General features: G+C 37.2%; 1 non-coding gene across 1 annotated transcript; it reads left to right on the top strand.

The window, feature by feature from the left end:
- The first annotated feature begins 2,276 nt into the window (after window positions 1-2,276).
- Window positions 2,277-2,383, top strand: LOC140813390 (small nucleolar RNA R71). The gene has a single exon (XR_012113925.1). It is a non-coding gene; the product is annotated as a small nucleolar RNA R71 (small nucleolar RNA).
- Window positions 2,384-7,948: the final 5,565 nt, after the last annotated feature.

Genomic DNA, 7,948 nt, shown 5'->3' with positions numbered 1-7,948 from the left:
CAATATAATATTATGTATATGCTACAAAAAACTAGTAACCTTAGCTCATGATACCACTTTAAAGGGATCGAATAAGGTGATCGAAAAACACAACGGAAGCTACAAAATTTTTGAAAATCACATTTTCTTGCAAGGAAATTTTCGGCCACCATGTGTACTAGTGTAGCATATACAAAAACTCAACTTTCAAGCATAGGGTGTTGAGAAAATTACCTATCAATCACAAGGATTGATTTTATGGCTCCAACTAAAGTATAAACACTTTAGCTCTTGATGGATGAAGATCTACAAGCTCCTCCTTTCTTTTGGACTCCTTTCTTCCAATCAAGCCCACCACCAATTTAAAAGATCCACCTTACACTTGCACTAGAAAATGTAGGGCATTTTTCTTTGAAAAGTGAGTTGTTGCTTCAACAAATTGAAGAACAAAATTGGAGGAGAAAGGGGGAAGAAATTTCGGCCATGGTGAGGGGAGGAGAGAGGGAAGAGCATTTTCTTGGTTGAGGAAAAAGTGTGTTCTAGCATGTGCAAGACATGCCTTGTTTCTTGCAAAAGTTGTCTCCCAACCTTTCACCTCCCCATGCATATAATATATGGTTTTACCAAATTAAAAACCATGGACTAAATTTAATTATCTCAAACATATTTGAGACTAATTAAACATTACTTGAATTTACCCAAGTCACACTAGTTAAATAATTATTTTAATTGAGCTCTACAAGACTCAATATAATTTAATTAATCCAACACTTGAATTAATTTAATTATTTGGACTCTACTAGGTCCACTAGTGTTTAATTAATTCAACACTTGAATTAATTTAATTTAGTCCACAATAATGTTTATGAAAATCACAATTTTCAAATACATTATTTACTTGGCCAAATTTTAATTTAGGAACACTTCCATAAATTAAAATTTACATTTCTCTCATAGAAGTCATACTTCTATTTCATTTACACTTATAAACTCATTTATAAGTCGTTCAACACATTGAACTAATTTCTCCTTTATAGAAGTCATACTTCTAATTTTCCTCACGCTTATAAACTCCTTTATAAGCCGTTCAACACATTGAACTATTTTTACTTCTCAACGGGATCTAGAAAGCTAGTACTTGTGTGGCCCTCAATGGTTCATTGATACAACTAGCCGTGGGTTCACATCTCTATGTGATTCGGACTAAACATGTCCTTATATGAGCATACCCCAATTGCTCCATTCTTATTTATCAACACCTTGATAATAAGAATGTCAGAACTCAAGTCTGATAGTACCCAACCAATCACGTTAAACGCCTAGCAGCATCGCTTACGTGATTCCCTAGTTATCACATGATAGTGCCTGCAAGAACCATTCAATTATGGTTAGCGTACAGTACGGTCCCTTCAACTCATATATCCCGATCGATTCGACAATCATTGGTTTATCGAGAGTTGTCAATGAATCGATACTATGTGTCATGTCGTAGTTTCATCGATGGTGTAATCTATGAAACCCTTTCATAATTACCACCATATTCTGGCCAGAGATTTCGATCTACATACACATGATAACACATAGGATATCCATACCCGAAGGTAAGCGGTGAATCCCCGACTACAATGCATCGACTCCTATGTGTTTCGACAGAACACCCAACCTTGCCACCTCATGACCCCATGAGAGTCGGTAAACAAGTCAAAGTGTAATTCTAGCACATAGAGTCTCAATGTTGTCCCGGGTCATAAGGACTAATTCTGTACAACCATAAACTAGGACATTTCCACTCGATAAGTGAGAACCACTTGGAAAGTCCTTTTATGGAGGGTTGTTCAGTGCACTCTACAAGGAGCACCTATCTGCATGCTCGGACATCACAATGTCCCCTACCAATGAAACATGGTACTCACATCGCAGATACTAGTCTCTAACTCGAGCGGCCTATATCCTTCTTAGTGGCGGCTGAATCCACTAGGAACCGTTTAGAATATACAGTATTACAAATATGAGTTTCATGATACTCATCATATGAGCATCTCATATTCTTTCTACTATTTGTATATTCAAGGGCTTTATCTATGCAGCTAGCATGGGTATACAGATAAAGATGTGCCAAAATAATAATATCAAATATTACTAAAATAAATATTGCTTATACATAGAGTTTCATTGTGAACACTCGGCCAACACTTGGCTCGACGGGCACCTACTCTAACAAGGCAGCAGCATCTATCATAGTACGGTTAGAAGTAAGCAGACCGTAGTAGAAAGTTTGAACAACTAACCCAAGAGGCAGCTCATGGTGTGGACATCTCCTCAACAAGTCCTTGTAGCGCTCCCATGCCTCGTAAAGTGACTCTTGCTCATATTGAGCAAAAGTAGTAATGTCGGCTCTAAGCTTCATAGTCTTCGACGGAGGAAAGTACTTGATTAGGAATGCCTTTGCCATATCCTCCCATGTAGTAATAGACCATACAGGCAAACAGTTTAACCACGACTTAGCTTTATCTCTCAGTGAAAATGGAAATAAACGCAAACGAACAGCATCATCAGACACGCCATTAAACTTAAAAGTATCACAAATTTCAAGAAAGTCAGCTATATGAGAATTAGGGTCGTCAAGTGCACTTCCCCCAAATTGGACAGTGTTCTGAATCATCTGAAGGATAGCTGGCTTGATCTCAAACTGATTAACTCGGATGACTGGTCTTACGATGCTTGGACGTGCTCCATCAAGAGACGGCTGTGCATAATCCAACATCGGTATATGCCTTGGCTCCTCTCTGTGTTGCTCGTCTTCCATTTTTTCCTTCGCTCTTTGCTGCTGTAGTCGACGTCTAGCTGTGCGTTCCATCTCGGGGTCAAAAGGCTCAAGCTTAAACTCGAGTGATCTTCGCATTCACCACAAGAAAAATCTGCAACACAATGAGAGTATCAAATAACAATAAAATAAATAATACTAAAGAATTTAAATGAAAAATAAAAAATTGTGAATCAACAGTCCCCGGCAACGGCGCCAAAAACTTGATCGAGCAAAACTTGCACAGTGAATAGTCCCAAAATTTATCTTATAAATGAAAGCTCGATTTTAAATATCGCAAGTGCACGATAGTCATGTTATAATAAACCTAAGTGAATACGAGTATCGTTCCACAAGGACTGCGTTACACTATTTTTATTTTCAACTAATTTCTTTAGCAACGAAAAAATGAGTTGATGATTAATCTAATGTAAATTAATCAACTAAAATAATTAAAATGCAAAGAAAACGTATTCAAGAAAGCAATGATTAATTTGGGTTAAATCAAATGAGAAATGAATTTGTTGGGAATTAGCAGTTCACCTACCACTCGTGTTTAAATAATTACACTCGACTTTTACTCGTGCATTCGACGGAATTCCCTAGACTAATTAATATACTCTGTCGAGCTATATTAATACTAATAATAAACATGCAGTACTCAAGTGTCCTCAAATATTTAACAGTTCAAGATTGCATTACATTCTATGGAATCCACTAGCTTTCATTCGGGTGAACTATCACTATCGACACGTACCCAATTCCGTATATCTAATAAAATTGTAAATCCGTGGTTTATACTATTTGCTTCTATTGTTAATTATTCTATCGAAATCATCAACAACATGAAATAATCAAAGGAAGTTAGCTAGGCTTCGATTGAAACAAGAACGAACAATAGCATAAACAAATCACTAATAAAAACGTCGAGAAATAATGTTAAACACCGAGTACGGAGTAGGATCCCCTCAAATACCAACAAATCTAGAGTTTAACTACTGAAATTCATGATAAAAACCAACAATCAATGTAAGAAATAAAATATTGAATAATGAAAATACTAAAGATGACGATGGATGACGGCCACGACGCGTGGAAATCTCGAGGTCTTCGAAATCTCCTTTGCTCCTCGCCTCTCCTCCTAGAAAAGTGATGAAAAAATATGTGATAGATGACAAAAAGCGGCTGATCTCGTCTCTTAGGTTTTGGTGTGAGATAGAGTCCACAAAAAGTTGGAAACAAATCTTCCCGAATCTTCTCGCTAGGGCGGTATATTTTGACCGCCCTAGCGAGAGGTCCTCGAATAAACTTCCTCGAGCACGTCCCTGGTTTCACTGGGGCTGTCACTTTTGACCGCCCTAGCGAGACACTTGCGCATAAAGTCCTCGGCCAGACCAAAATGCTCGCTTGGGCGGTCAAAAGTCTCTTCGATATTTTGACATTTTCTCTCCCACTTTTTTTGGTTCAATTCCTACAAAATAACCACAAAATACGCGAGATCAGTCACATGCTAAATAATGCTAAAAAATGCAAAATTAACTAAAACAAACTAATATGATGCATGAATGCGACTCAAAACCAACACTAAAAACACGTAAAAACGAGTCCTATCACCCGTCGAGCGAATTGTTGGCCTAGGGTTCGCATTGAAACTCTATGTATAAACAATCTTTGTTTTAATAATATTTGAAATTATTGTTTTGGCACATCTTTATCTGTATACCCATGCTTGTTGCATAGATAAAGTCTTTGTATATACAAATAGTAGAAAGAACATGATATGCTGATATGTTGAGAATCATTAAACTCATATTTGGAATACTGTATATTCGAAACAGTTCCTAGTCGATTCAGCCGCCTCTAAGAAGGATAAAGACCACTCGAGTTTGAGACTAGTATCTGTGATGTGAGTACCATGTTTCATTGGTAGGGGACATTGTGATGTCCGAGCATGCAAATGAGTGTTCCTTGTAGAGTGCACTGAACAACCCTCCATAAAAGGACTTTCCAAGTTGTTCTCATTTATCGAGTAGAAACGTCCTAGTTTATGGTTGTACACCATTAGTCCTTATGACTCGAGACAACATTGAGACTCTATATGCTAGCATTTCACTTTGACTTGTTTACCGACTCATATGGGGTCATCAGGTGGCAAGGTTGGGTGTTTTGTCGAAACATATAAGAGTCATGCATTGTAGTCGAGGATTCACTTCTTATCTTCGGGTATGGATATCCTATCTAATGTCTTGTGTATGTAGTTTGAAATCTCTGATCAGAGTGTTCGTAGTAATTAAGAAAGGGGTTTATTAGATTACAGCATCGATGCAACTACAACATGTCACATAGTATCTGAAACGTCTGCCTTTTTTATTGCTTTAAAAGTACTTGAATTTTTTTTAAAGCACTTCATAATTTCGGCCATATACATATCCTACGTAAAAATATTTTTATAAAATATTTTACCCATTAAAACAAAACACCAACCAACTAGTATTTTAAAAACCAATTGCAATAGTCATAAAATGAAACCTTCAAATGTTTTACGAAACCTGAAAAGCAATAAATTTGAAAAGCATATCCCATACTAAACCTCTCAAAAATCTCTTAAAAGCATAAATAGATAGTCTTAAAATCTTCAACGTAAATCATGAATCATAAATCGTAAATGCGGAAAAAGTAGAAAAAAGAGATTTCAAAACAAACTAAATGATTCAGGCTTGGAATAAGTCACCAGTCGCTCTGACTGAAATGCAGAGTTTGCAAAAATCAGTTGCTGATAAAACTGGTTTAGGATTCAATAACATCGATGAAACCTCTGCCAGTGATACAATGCCAAAGTTGAATGAACACAAAAAAAAATACATTAACTTTGTGAAATCAACAGTGGTATAAGAAATTTTTGAACCAAATAAACTTATCGTCCAACCGATTGAACATAATAACAAAGCTAAGCGGTTTGAAATTGGATATAGCCCGAAGAGTTCAACTGATTCCAAAAGCTGGTCACCTAAAAGGTTCAACTACAAAAATCATAACTCTAAGGATGGCTATTACAATTACTACAACTTCTAAGCTAGTTCAAAAGAGATATCGGGTGAACAAGCAGTTGAAAATGGTTAACAATCATTTTGTTTCATCCATACACCACACACCTAACACACACAAGTCGGGGAAAATAATTTGGAACACACCTATTGGAAAGTCAGTTAAACTGATCCAAGTCTGGGTTCCTAAAGGAATAATCGGTTTAAGACCCAAATAGATATGGGTACCAAGATCATATATTGTAAGGTCCAAAATTAAGACGACGTAATCCAACTGCATGCAAATCTAGGGAATATGGAAAATAGTTAATTAATTGATTTTAATTGCTAAATGGATTATCTGATATGTTTATATGATGCTTTACTAGTTTTTCTACTTAAATGCATTAAAAAGTATTTTTAAGGGTTATTCGAGTTGTGATCGAGGAACGGAAACTGAGGGCTAAAAATGGAAATTTTTTTTATGAATGTGTTTTTAATAATTTAAAATATGATTGATGTTTTTTCTTATTTTTGAAAATAAGGGGTTTTAAGGTGATTTTATACGTCGGGACGTAACTTTTATCGGTGTTGTATTTTCAACAAAAATACTAACATTTTGACAAACCCGTCTAATAATTTCACAAATTTTACTAAACAAAATATTATAAATAAATACTAATTGGATTATTGGGCCTAATTAACCTTGTTAATGGGCCTAAGCTATCAATTAGTGTTTTGATGGGTATTTAAAATACAAAACCCCACCCCATATCAACACATCACACGCCTCCTTCCTACCATCACACACAAGGACTCTTTTCACTCCAAAAATTTCACGGCACACACGTGAACATCAAGTGGAAGCATCGAAATTTTGTCAAGGTTTTCAAGTCAACGTCCCCTCGTCGTCGTTCTTCAATTCGTCAACTATAACTCGTGCGTTAATTACACAACTTATTTTCAAAAATAAGAAGGGTTTTAAGGTGATTTTATACGTCGGGACGTAACTTTTATCGGTGTTGTATTTTCAACAAAAATACTAACATTTTGACAAACCCGTCTAATAATTTCACAAATTTTACTAAACAAAATATTATAAATAAATACTAATTGGATTATTGGGCCTAATTAACCTTGTTAATGGGCCTAAGCTATCAATTAGTGTTTTGATGGGTATTTAAAATATAAAACCCCACCCCATATCAACACATCACACGCCTCCTTCCTACCATCACACACAAGGACTCTTTTCACTCCAAAAATTTCACGGCACACACGTGAACATCAAGTGGAAGCATCGAAATTTTGTCAAGGTTTTCAAGTCAACGTCCCCTCGTCGTCGTTCTTCAATTCGTCAACTATAACTTGTGCGTTAATTACGCAAAGGTACACCATATTTTTTCCTTTACTCATCCATCACACCATAGTATTTATTTAATTATGTATTGCATGAAAACAAGTCACACTTCATATTATTTTCGTAACTATTCATATACATGTGCTAAACTCAGGACTTTGTGTTCCAAAAACATGTTTTAATATGTTCTTAAGGGGCTGCCATGATTAGGGTATGATCTAGGGTCATTCTACACGAGTTTAAAGAGTCCTAGAACACACACAACACATTGCACACATTGACAAACAAATCTAGAACTGAAACTTGGGTGTTGTGTCTTGGGGCTCGGATTTAAGGGGTTTTGTTGCATGGCTTGGCACGGCTGGGACCAAATCTGGCTAGGGTCGTGCTTGAGTCAGGGAAGGAGTCTTAGCATGGGCTAGGAAGGAGTCCTAGCCACCCGAGAGAGTTGTGCATGAGCAGCAGCCGCACAAGGGAGTCGTGGCTCGGCCAGGGGCTTTGGGCTGGGCTAGGTTAGGTCCTTAGGGTCCTAAGAGGGTGCACAAGGGTCTGGGCTCAGGGCTAGCTCGTTGGTTAAGTTGTTGTGTCGAGTTCGAAGAGTCCTAAGGCAAGGATTGCTCTCGGTCGTGAGCTTCATCTGAGTTGTGGCTTCGGTTTTGAGCTTGGGGTCAGGTCCTAGGGATGCTAAGGGTTCACGAGGGTCCGGAGGAGGGCTGCTTCGAAGCTGGCTCAGGCTGGCTCGAAGGTGGCTCAATGAAAATCGATTATGGCTCGAGGGTGACT

Source organism: Primulina eburnea, chromosome 14 (genome assembly GCF_022965805.1).
Source record: "Primulina eburnea isolate SZY01 chromosome 14, ASM2296580v1, whole genome shotgun sequence".
Classification (NCBI taxonomy): domain Eukaryota; kingdom Viridiplantae; phylum Streptophyta; class Magnoliopsida; order Lamiales; family Gesneriaceae; genus Primulina; species Primulina eburnea.
The sequence above is the reverse complement of the archived record's forward strand: the minus strand, read 5'-3'. Positions and strand labels throughout refer to the sequence as shown.